Raw genomic sequence first — 12,457 nt, 5'->3', positions numbered from 1 at the left:
GGGCTGTCTATGGAGATTTTGACTCATCCAGGTCAGGGTTGTCCCAAATGTGCTTTTTCAAGAGACAACTGAAGATTCTGGACAAGAATACGCATACGGTTAGAGAAAATGTCTAAAAAAACCACAAAAAACACACATATAGATTTTAAGCCAGAATTATTTTCGTTAGGCATATTTGTAGGAAATTATGAGAAAGAGTGTACAGTATATACCTAATTTTACATGCCTAAGCAGGGGGTTGGATTAGAAGACCTCCAAGGTCCTTCCAATTCTATTCTATTCTATTCTATTCTATTCTATTCTATTCTATTCTATTCTATTCTATTCTATTCTATTCTATTCTATTCTATTCTATTCTATTCTATTCTATTCTATTCTATTCCATATTTTCTATTCTATTCTATTCTATTCTATTCTATTCTATTCTATTCTGTTCTGTTCTGTTCTGTTCTGTTCTGTTCTGTTCTGTTCTGTTCTGCTCTGTTCTACTCTACCCTGCTCTAGTCTCCTATTCTATTCTATTCTATTCTATTCTATTCTATTCTATTCTATTCTATTCTATTCTATTCTATTCTATTCTATTCTATTCTATTCTATTCTATTCTATTCTATTCTATTCTATTCTATTCTATTCTATTGTCTGAAATGGTCTAGGGTCTCCTGCTTTGGGGGTTGGATTAGAAGAACTCCAGGATCCCTTCCAATACTATTATTATGTTTTCCAGCTCGAAATGATATTTTCCTGAGCTTGTACGATTAGTGTAGGAGTCCAAGATAAGGAACAGCCTCTTTAAGGAGCTGCTAACAGCTACACAGAATGCTGGATCAGAAGCATCTTTGCCAACTGAGGTCTGAACAGTTCACACCTCTACCTTGGACACATTTTGGCCAGCATACAAATATACACATGAATATGAGTTCACATTCATATTTGTATTCAGAAGCTGCCATTTCAAGGACTTTCAGCTCTGTGTATCGCTATCAATGATTTTTCTTTTTTTTATACCATTTGGATTGCGACACTGATAAAGCGCTCGGGGGTTTTATATTCTTTACTATGCTAATTAACCACTTTCCCTTTGATCTCCCTTATAGTGGAAACAGCAAAAGACAATCTCAGTGGGGAATCTCCGAGGCTTACATTCGTCTCCCCCATCTCCACAATCGGAAGATCTGAGGGAGACAAGATTTTTTTCCCCCTGCTGAATGAAACAGCTTGCCTGGTTTTTAAATAAACCCCATCGTTATTTTATGTGCAGTGGGGGATGAAGGTGAAACAATTTACTCGGGGAAAGCGAGCAAAATTACCAACTTGCTTTCAACGTGGAAAGGAGGGAAAAGAAGAAAGAGAAGAAGAAGAAGAAGAAGAAGAAGAAGAAGAAGAAGAAGAAGAAGAAGAAGAAGAAGAAGAAGAAGAAGAAGAAGAAGAAGAAGAAGAAGAAACACGGCCAACTGAACACGTTCCCTAAGTTCGAATGAATAAATATCACAGAAGCGATTTGTTCTGTTCTGCAATTCATGTTTGTTTTGTTACTACTTTTTTTCCTTCTTCTCCTGGTTTACTCGTTATTCGTTTCACAAATTAAATGGCTCTGGAATAGCACAACCCGAGACAGATGGGTGGGGGAGTGATGGAAAATGGCGGTAGCCAATGTTTTGTATTGTGGAATCCAGACAGATTATGATGGACTTCATCTTTCATGGAAGAACAGACCTGGAAACGAATCAAGGAGAGAAGCAACCTGGAATTAAGGGGAAACTTCCTAACAGTGAGGACAATTAACCAGTGGAACAACTTGCCACCATAAGTTGTGGGTGCTCTTTTAAGAAGAGACTAGACAGTCACCTGTCTGAAATAGTATAAGGAATCCTGCTTCAGCAGGGGGCTGGACTAGAAGATCTCCAAGGTCCCTTCCAGGTCTATTCTGATTTGTTGAAGATCTGTTTCTAGAGGGTTAAAATTCTCTTCTCTAGTGGTTCTTAAACTGTCTGCCTCAATTATTCCCTTCTCCCAGTCTCAAATAGTGCAATTAAGCCTGGGAAAAAAATGAAACAAGAAAACAAAATGAAACAAAAGCTTTGCTGTTTTACACAAGTGTCTGGAAGCAGCCATCCTAAATTGGATCCTTGACCCACAAACAAGCAATTACAAATTAGCCCGTTATCTCCAGGATACGGGCAAATGACCCCTTTGGGAATAACAGAACAACAGAGATGGAAGGGACCTTGGAGGTCTTCTAGTCCAACCCCCTGCTTAGGCAGGAGACCCTCTACTATTTCAGAAAATTGTCTGCCCAGTCTCTTCTTAAAAACCTCCAGTGTTGGAGCACTCACAACGTCTGGTGGCAAAGAGTTCCACTGGTTAATTGTCCTCACTGTTAGGAAGTTTCCCCTTAATTCCTGGTTTGCTTTTCTCCTTGATTAGTTTCCATCCATTGCTTCTTGTTCTTCCTTGTTTGATTGCCATTGTGATCTATTTGCCTGCAAGAGATATTTAACTTGACTCATTTATACTTTCCTAGATTTCTTGTAGCTCTTCTCTAAACGTTGATTATGATTTGAGACGCATAAGAGCCTTGGTGGAGCAGTGGGCTAATGCCTCCTTAAGTAACACCAGCTGCCTGCAATTAGTGCAGGTTCGAGTCCCACCAGGCTCAAGGTTGACTCAGCCTTCCATCCTTCCGAGGTAGGTAAAATGAGGACCCAGATTGTTGGGGGCAATTAAGCTGACTTTGAAATAATGCCGCTTGGAGGGGGGGAAGCCCTAATAAGCAGGCATATACATAGAATGAAGGCTACTGCTAAGTTTGTAAAGCCGCCCTGAGTCTTCGGAGAAGGGCGGGATATAAATGGAATTAAAATAAATAAAATAAATAAATGCAACTCTATGAGTGAAAATATCTTTTTTTTTTGCATTTTACTTTTCTGAAGGCAGTTATCATTGATTTAAAACACTACTTATACATTTGAGAGCAGTTGAAAAGAATTGGAATAATTATATTGTCATGTTCAAAGTAGAATAGAATGAATGGAATGGAATTAGAATAGAATAGAATAGAATAGAATAGAATAGAATAGAATAGAATAGAATAGAATAGAATAGAATAGAATAGAATAGAATAGAATGATAGAATTAGAATAAATCTGAATAGAGAATAGAAAATAAAGAATAGAATAGAATAGAATAGAATAGAATAGAATAGAATAGAATAGAATAGAATAGAATAGAATAGAATAGAATGGAATGGAATGGAATGGAATGGAATGGAATGGAATGGAATGGAATGGAAAGGAACGGAACGGAACGGAACGGAACAGAACAGAACAGAACAGAACAGAACAGAATAGAATAGAATAGAATAGAGTTGGAAGGGACCTTGGAGGTCTTCTAGTCCAACCCCCTGCTCAGCCAGGAAACCCTATACCTCTGTCAGGAATCCTCTGCAGTACATTTGGGGAATGGAGCATGTACTGAAACACATACTGGGGGAAGAATGTGAACGTGAACACATATTCACGTGCATAATAGGAAGACCAATCTTTTTGACTTAATTTTGGGAGTGGGACAGGCGATCTTCTCTTCCTTTAAATTGTGGAGAAAGAAGAAACTCCGATTCCCAAAACCAATTCATGTTGGTTCTATGTGCTCAGGGGCTGCCGCAAAGAGGAGCAGGGGGTCAATGTATTCTCCAAAGCACCCGAAGGCAGGACAAGAAGCAACGGATGGAAACTAATCAAGGAGAGAAGCAACCTAGAACTAAGGAGAAACTTCCTGACAGTTGGAACAATCAGCCAGGGGAACTGCTTGCCACCAGAAGTTGTGAATGCTCCAACACTGGACATTTTTAAGAAGAGACTGGACAGCCATTTGTCTGAAATGGTATGCGGTATCCTGCCGGAGCGGGGTGGGGGTTGGACTAGAAGACCTCCAAGGTCCCTTCCAACTCTGTTCTTCTGTTACTCTGCATTGTCCTTCCTCATCCCTTAGCTTACTGTTTGAAACTGAAATAATAGATTTCCATGCTCGACTGCAAACACTGCACCTCTGCTCTTAAATGGGCATTCTAGTTTAGAAGGAGCCACTTTTATCAGAGGCCCAGTGATAAAGCATGCAGTTGGGAGTACAGAGAAGGTCTGAATATTTATTTCAGCAACTTTTACTGCATTGTGCGTGGTGGCGCAGTGGTTAGAATGCGGCATTGCAGGCAAACTCTGCCCAGAGTCTGGAGTTTGATCCTGGTAGAGCTCAAAATTGATTCACCCTTCCGAGGTTAGTAAAAGGAGGACCCGGATTGTCGGGGGCAACAGACTGACACTGTAAACCTCTTAGAGACGGTTGTAATGCACTGTGAAGCAGCATATCAGTCGAAGTGCTATTGCTATTGTTATAAAAAAAACCATTCCCACTGCCAGGAGTTCAATCCTGACCGGCTCAGGGTTGACTCAGCCTTCCATCCTTCTGAGGTTGGTAAAACAAGGACCCAGATTGTTGTGGGCAATAGGCTGACTTTGTAAACCACTTAGAGAGGGCTGTAAAACAACAACAATAATGAAGCGGTTATATAAATCTAAGTGCTATTGCTGTTGTGATACAGTGGGGAGTCCATAAAATCAGATCTCTTTCTATCCAGCTTGAGTTTCTCCCATTTTCTTGATCAGATTATGAATATGGTCTGCCTTGCTTTGGTGATGGGTGGAAAAAAAAATGGCCCCTTATAGTGTCAGCCAAAGCAATGGAGATCTGGAACACGATGTCTTCATTAAAATACCTTGAAACGGTGATGGTGGGGCTACCAGCCAATCAGAGCAAGCCTAGAGATTTGCAAAGGTTTGTGTAGGAAAAAGACACCTTATCAATCACGAATGATTAATGACATCTGCCTGGGCAGGCAGAGCAATAAAGCCATCATTCAAATTCACACCTTGAGGCTGTCTACATTCCTTTACTAGGTATTGTAAAAGGTTCCCTTTGCTTAACTCTTTGCAGAAGAGTTTTTACACATTCAACGGAGGGAGGGGTTAATTAAGTAATAACAGGTCCCACCTCCTTCCCCACTCTGCCCCTGCCCTCCCCGTATGTCCTTGGTTTTAATATCTGATTTTAATTCCAGAAGTTCCAGAATTCCAGAAGTTGTGAATGCTCCAACAATGGAAGTTTTTAAGAAGAGACTGGACAGTCACTTGTCTGAAATTGTGTAGGGTTTCCTGCCTCAGCAGTGGGCTGGACTAGATGACCTCTAAGGTCCCTTCCAACTCTCTTATTATTACTACTGCTGCTGCTGCTACTACTACTACTACTACTACTACTGTTGTTGTTGTTATCATTAATAATAATCACCGCACAGTCAGCCAGATGTTCAGACTGGATTTGACATTTTTGTCTACCTATCGAGTCCTTACCGTGGACCTGGGATAGGCAGATGTGGATAATAATAATAATAATAATAATAATAATAATAATAATAATAATAATAATAATAATAATAAGTTGGAAGGGACCTTGGAGGTCATCTAGTCCAACCCCCTGCTAAGGCAGGAAACCCTATACCATTTCAGGCAAATGGCTGTCTGGTCTGTTCTTAAAAACATTCACCGCTTCTAGAGGCAGGTCGTTCCACTGGTTAGTTGTTCTAACTGTCAGGAAGTTTCTCCTTAGTTCCAGGTTGCTTCTCTCTCTGATTAGTTTCCATCCGTTGCTTCTTGTCCTGCCTTCAGGCGCTTTGGAGAATAGCTTGACTCCCTCTTCTTTGGGGCAGCCCCTGAGATATTGGAAGACTGCTATCATGTCACCCCTCACCCTTCTCTTCGTTAAACTACACATCCCCAATTGCAGCAACCGTTCCCTATATGTTTTAGCCTCCAGCCCCCTAATCATCTTTGTTGCTCTTCTCTGTACCCTTTCTAGAGTCTCGACATCTTTTTTACATTGTGGTGACCAAAACTGGATGCAGTATTCCAGGTGTGGCCTTACCAAAGCATTGTAAAGTGGTTTGATGTTTGATGGTATTACGGATATCGTTGCAGGATGGAAGCAGTTCCTAGTAAGGCCGCCTTTTGCAATTGACTAATGGCAAATTTGTCAATGCCGATGATGGTGTTCAAGTGGTGCTCCAGTTGTTTTGGGATTGCACCCAGGGCACCTATTACTATTGGTACCACCCTTGCTTGCCTTTGCCACAGTCTATCTATGTCTATTTGTAGGTCTTTGTATTTTTTTTATCTTCTCCAGTTCTTTCTCGTCTATTCTGCTGTCTCCAGGCACTGCCACGTCCACCATCCAGAATTTTTGTCTTTCTTATCGACAATTGTTAAGTCCGGGGTGTTATGTGGCAGGTGCTTCCCTGTTTGAATTCTGAAGTCCCAGAGCAGTTGCTGTTGTTGTTGTTGTTATTATTATTATTATTATATAATTTATCTGTATATGTAACTATACGTTATGGTAAGATGGCCAGCCAATATATTTTGTAAATAAATAAATAAATAAATAGGTACTCTACCCCTAGCAGAGAAAGAAATTATTTGACACAGGAAAAAATCTATTCCATAGAGACCGCCTCCTCTGAAATATTTGTTGATCTAATCTGTAATCTATTTTTCTTGTTAAATAAGGATGAGAAAATTTATAACTATTTACAGACCCATTATGTAAGGGGGGGGGAAGAATTTATCTGGTTTTCTTTTTATTATTTTTCTTTTCAGCATCCTGCCACGGTGGGGTTTTTTAAAAAAAATGTTTAATGTTGGATGTTTAAAAAAGGTAAAGGTTCCCCCGCACATGCGTGCTAGTCGTTTCCGACTCTAGGGACCGGTGCTCGTCTCCGTTTCCAAGCCGAAGAGCCAGCGCTTGTCCGAGGATGTCTCCGTGGTCATGTGGCCGGCATGACTAGACGCCAAAGGCGCATGGAACGCTGTTACCTTCCCACCGTAGTGGTCCCTATTTTTCTACTTGCATTTTTACGTGCTTTCGAACTGCTAGGTTGGCAGAAGCTGGGACGAGGAACAGGCGCTCACTCTGTTATGCGGCACTCGGGATTTGACCCGCCAAACTGCCGACCATCTGATCGACAAGCTCAGCGTCCTAGGCACCACGTGTCCCTTATTGGATGTTTGGGTCAGTTCTTTTTTTCTTCCCCCCCCCCCTTTTTGTACATTTGTTATTGTTTTGCTGTTGGATGTATAGGCCATCAATAAAGCACAAGAGTGGCGATTTATTAAGATAAAAAAAACAAAATTCATTCTTAAATAAGACATGTAAAATTGTGCCTTTGCAAATACCTTTTCAGCTTTTAAACGCCATATTCTCTGCTGGCCTAGTCTTCGGATTTCACAGAAAGGATCAAGAGATCCTGAATTTCCTTCCGGCCTCTCCCATCTGTTTTACCTCTCTCTCTCTCTCTCTCTCTCTCTCTCTCTCTCTCTCTCTCTCTCTCTCTCTCTCTCTCTCTCTCTCTCTCTCTCTCTCTCTCTCTCTCCTAGGATTACTTTTAACTGCTGGATTCTACATTGCAGCAAACCAGGTATTTGAAATTGAATAGGACAACTGAAGCAGGAGTATGTGACTTGGAGCAATTGTGTTGGAATTGCTTTGGGACCAGACTAGACGGCTTGTTTGACAGGAACAAATAAAAATCCAGCATAAATTGGTTGCCTTTTGCAACTGTGATCTTCTCAGCTTTTATCCTCTGCTGTTTTCCAAGCTTGCGAGGGAAGAAATATTGCTTGATCAACAAGGACTCCCGGCAAATGCTGTTGTCATCTGAGGGATTGTAACACTAATCGAGTGAGGCTACCTCAGTCAAAGCAGCGAAATTGCACACCCGCTCAGAGCTTCTGTTTAGCCAGCCTCTTCCCCATTTGCTGTTCAGAAGACCACAATCGGCCAAGCGGATTTATGCCAAATAAGGGTGTGTTTCTTTGCCAGTTGTGGAAACACCCTAACCGGCAAATGGCTTGTTCAAAATCGCATCCAAAAGAATGAAGCAGAAGGTTGTTAGAAGGCTTCATCCAACAGCTGGCACTTTCCATGCTAAGGTTCAGACAGATCGTGTGGATGCTCCAGGCTATTCCAAGGTGCTTTGTATGTCTCTCTTTCCTGGAAAATGTTCCCTGTCGATCCTTTGAACAAGTATTTCATGCGGCTGGCTTGGCAGTTCCTGAGCAAACTGACAATGAGCAAAGTGCAGGCAAGCTGTGGGATCTTTGGTGCTCTCTGATGGTTGTTTTCCTGCAGACATTTCATTACCAGACCTTGTTACATCATCAGTACCAGAAGGGACTGGGGTTTGCTCTCTGTTATCTGGTTGAGTAATGAAACACCTGCAAGATAATAACTAAGCTCAGAGAACACTAAGGACCCCACAGTCCTCCTCCTCCTCCTCCTCCTCCTCCTCCTCCTCCTCCTCCCCCTCCCCCCTTAATGATGTTCCTTAGTTGGGTAATGAAACATCTGCAAGAAAACAACCAAGCTCAAGGACCCCGCAGTTGTTGTCTTCTTCTTCTTCTTCTTCTTCTTCTTCTTCTTCTTCTTCTTCTTCTTCTTCTTCTTCTTCTTCTTCTTCTTCTTCTTCTTCTTCTTCTTCCTCCTCCTCCTCCTCCTCCTCCTCCTCCTCCTCCTCCATCATCCCCACTCCCTTCTAGGACTGATGATGTTCCTTAGTTGGGTATTGAAACATCTCCAAGAAAACAACCAAGCTCAGAGATCACTAAGGACCCCACAGTCTTCTTCCTCCTCCTCCTCCTCCCTCTCCCTCTTCTTCTTCTTCCTCTTCCTCCTCCTCCAAGCCCCCTTCCCTTCTAGCAACGATGATGTTATCTAGTTTGGTAATGAAATGTCTGCCAAAGCTCAGAGAGCACCACAGTTCAACGATGAGCAACAAGCATTCTCTTCTTTCAGTGCATGCAAACTCCTGGTCTTGTCAATTGGTAAAATCAGGCTTCTTTTTGGGTGTTCTATGATCCTCAATTCCTGAATTCAAAGCCACCTGGAGAAGGCAAAGAGAATCAGTTTCTCTAATCATGGCTACTGAAGTTCAGTTTCCTTAATGTCAATATGAGTCCTTTTGATTGGGGTGCCTATAAATATTGTGAAAGGAAGGAAGGAAGGAAGGAAGGAAGGAAGGAAGGAAGGAAGGAAGGAAGGAAGGGAGGGAGGGAGGGAGGGAGGGAGAAAGAAAGAAAGAGGAAGGAAGGAAGGAAGGGTGGGATGGAGGGAGGGAGAAAGAAAGAGGAAGGAAGGAAGGAAGGAAGGAAGGAAGGAAGGAAGGAAGGAAGGAAGGGGGAGAGGTAGGGAAGAAGGAAGGACTTAGGGCAGTTGAACTTCAGATTTCTTAATGTCAATATGAGTCTGTATGATTGGGGTACCTATAAATATAGGAAGAAAGGAAGGAAGGAAGGAAGGAAGGAAGGAAGGAAGGAAGGAAGGAAGGAAGGAAGGAAGGTATCTCTGATTGCTCAGGAGCAACTCAGTGAGAAGATTCAGTGAATACCAAATCCTGGCCACCTGTCTGCCCTCTGCAGAAGGCCCTCCCCACAGTCTTGCTTGCTCCGTTGAATTTTAATACACACTAATATGGCTAAGGTGAAGGGAAAAGCTATAACTGAATGTTAAAAAGAGTCCCTTCTCTGCCTGCAGAAAATTCCAGGACTATCCCGGGTCTTCCCAGGCAAGGCTGGAGAAAGCCTCCAGTCCAACATACTTCTCGTACTTCTCGATGGCACTGAATATTCAAGACTTTCTTAAGGTTGCGGCGGAAAACCTATCAAGGGATATGAGAGGCAGCCAAGAAAGGGCATCTGGAAGGAGGGGAAAATGTCACTTTGTGTTCTCCTGCTGTGTGTGTTGGGCATGCAGATGAAAATAGCAGCCTGTGCGGCAGGCCTTCCCACCCACCCACCCACCCCCCGCCAGAAAAAAGCTCCTGAAGATGTCCAGGCAACCGTGACAGTTGAGGACCGTTGACAGCTCTCTGGTCTCCGGTCGTGCGTCCTTGATGCAGGGGGTCCCCGTAGACCAGGATGACATTGGCACGATTGTCCTCTCCACCAGCCCAGGTCCTGCAGGGTAGACGGCGCTCTTAGAACAGGAAATGAAAGGTGGGTGAGCGGAGGAACGAGGCGGGAAGTTAACCTTAGCCGGGAGAAATGAGCGAGAAGCAGCGAGGCTGTTTTTTGTATTTCTTTTTCCTCTAGAAATTGGCTCAATGCTTAGAAAAATGTATTCGAGAAGAAGCTCTTAACTAAATGTCGCGTCTTCTGTGTTAGATCTTATCGGTCACCGGAGGGCGATGCGTAGATTTAAGCATCCTCTCTCTCTACCCCCCCCCACTTCTTCCTCTCCTTCTCCTCTTTGTCTGTTTCTCTCTCTCTCACTCACTCACTCTTTCTCTCTCTCTTTCTCTCTTTCTCTTGCTTTCTCTTTCTTTTTCCCTTTTTCCCTTTCTCTCTCTCTCTCGCTCTTTCTCTGTTTCTCTTGCTCTCTTTCTCTTTCTCTCTCTCTCCCTCTTTCTGTTTCTTTCTTGTCTCCCCCTCTCTCTTTTTCTCTCTTTATGTTTCTCTTTTTCCGTGGCGCTCTCTCTTTCTCCCTCTGTGTTCCTCTTTTTTTTCTCTTTCTGTCTTTCTCTCCCACACACTTTCTCTCTCTCTCTCTCTCTCTCTTTCTCCCTTACTCTCTTTCTTTTTCTCTTTTTCTCTTGCCCTCTCTCTCTCTCTCTCTCTCTCTCCCCTTCTGTTTCTCTCTTTCTTTTTCTCCCTTTATCTGTTTATCTTTCTCTTTCTCTCTCTCTGGAAATCAGCTGCCTTAGGTATCACCAGAAAAAAAAAAGAAATGTTTTTATTGGTAGCTTTACGAGGAGGCTTCCTCCCCCTCCCCTTCTACCCATCAGCTTATAATGTTATTTTCAGCTGCTGTGTGCTTTATGGGTGCCCGCTTGTCCTCTGGATCTGCAGGGAATAACTTGTCAGCTTCAAAATCTCTCTTTCCTCTTCTCCCTCCCCAGGTTATCCGGCGGAAGAGAATCTGCATATTATTATTACCATGATGGAACAGAAACTGACTTATTTATTAGTATCATCTGCTCCCTTCAAGAGCGATGACCTTTGTCTGAAAAATAAAGACACAGGAAAGATGCAGAGATAAGGCTCCATTAAAATTAGTGCACATTATTACGGCTTTGCCTCGTCTGAAACAGAGGAAGCTGATGTGCCCTGGGCACCCTTCCAGAGGCAACGCATGGAGATCAAGAGGGGTGATGGTCCAGGATGGCAGTTATGAAACCGAACACATTTATTTTGTCGTAATTGGCTTCTTCTTGTCAAGAGTTCTGGGGCAACGTTGACGTGTTTGTCTAAAACCCGGTAGTTATCTTGTGTTTATCCATTAGAGATTGGGTTAAGCTGACACTCTCCAGTATTAAAAATAATATATCTGTGGCAATTAAATTTTCAACGTGTAAGCAAAACATTGCTCGGAGAATTATGATGACTTTAGTTTGCGTTTATTTGGAGCGCCGTCATATTTCATCAAAGGGTACGAGGGAATTTGCAGAGCGGCTTGCAACATTTAAAATTTAAGCTAAAAGAAAACAACCGTAGCAAACACCCCCCCAAAAGAACAACCCAACGACAATAAAGTAATTTTTTTTAAAAAAATAAAAAAAAATAGAAACCAGCGTTGAAATGGGAAGTTATTCTTGGTACAGATTTTAAGAAATCTCTTTAAATGAAAGCCATCTGCCAGAACTGGAAAGGAGCTTGAAAGATCCATACAGATCAAAGCTGATGATCTTCTCCAGCAAGGAGGTCTTCAAATGGAAGTGCCAGGGAAATTGCTGTAGGTGGAACGTTACCGACGTGCTGAACAAGATAGACTCTGAAGGTTATCACGGAACAAGGGACTTTTAAGATATTGAGAGTTCCCTAAGATAGAAGTAAAAGGAGGTACTTTGGTGTAGTGGTTAGGACACCAGGAGAGAAGACAGGAGACAGTCCTATAAAGCCAACCGAATGACTTGCAAGGACTTCTCCAGGCAGTTACCAGAAGTCAACCTTGACTTGAAGGCATTCAAAAAGATACAAGCAGTCAGCCTGCCCCTCAAAGTCATATGTCCATGGTATCTGAGGAACCATCTTGCAGCAATGGGGTTAGCCTGCTCCATTCACATCAGCAAAAGTGGTCTGTTGAAGACCCCATCAGGCAAAAAAAAAATTCCATAGGCTCTGACTCAGGGAAATAACTTTTTTCTGCGATGATGTCCATCCTTGGGAACCTTATCCCCTCCAATTTTGGATTTGCCCTACCTCCCAGCTTTTAGGAAGGCCCTGAAGACATGGCTGTGCTGTTGTAGAAAGAAGAGACTCAGTCCAGCTCTTCAAGAAAGGAAAGGTTTAATGCACAGGTTCAGAAGGCTTAAACAAAGCAAAAGGTCTGAACCCTGAAGGGCTCATGAACAGACATATTTAT

The 12,457-nt window shown here is 42.5% G+C and overlaps 1 long non-coding RNA gene across 1 annotated transcript in view; it reads right to left on the bottom strand.

Annotated features, from left to right (window-relative positions):
* Positions 1-277: 277 nt before the first annotated feature.
* LOC310640198 overlaps positions 278-12,457 on the bottom strand; it is a 477,896-nt gene continuing 465,716 nt past the window's right edge. The window contains exon 2 of the long non-coding RNA XR_014492493.1: positions 278-395. This is a non-coding gene — a long non-coding RNA (uncharacterized lncRNA). The remainder of the gene's footprint in view (positions 396-12,457) is intronic.

This window comes from Vipera ursinii, assembly GCF_947247035.1.
Source record: "Vipera ursinii genome assembly, chromosome: 4".
NCBI classification, from domain to species: domain Eukaryota; kingdom Metazoa; phylum Chordata; class Lepidosauria; order Squamata; family Viperidae; genus Vipera; species Vipera ursinii.
The sequence above is the reverse complement of the archived record's forward strand: the minus strand, read 5'-3'. Positions and strand labels throughout refer to the sequence as shown.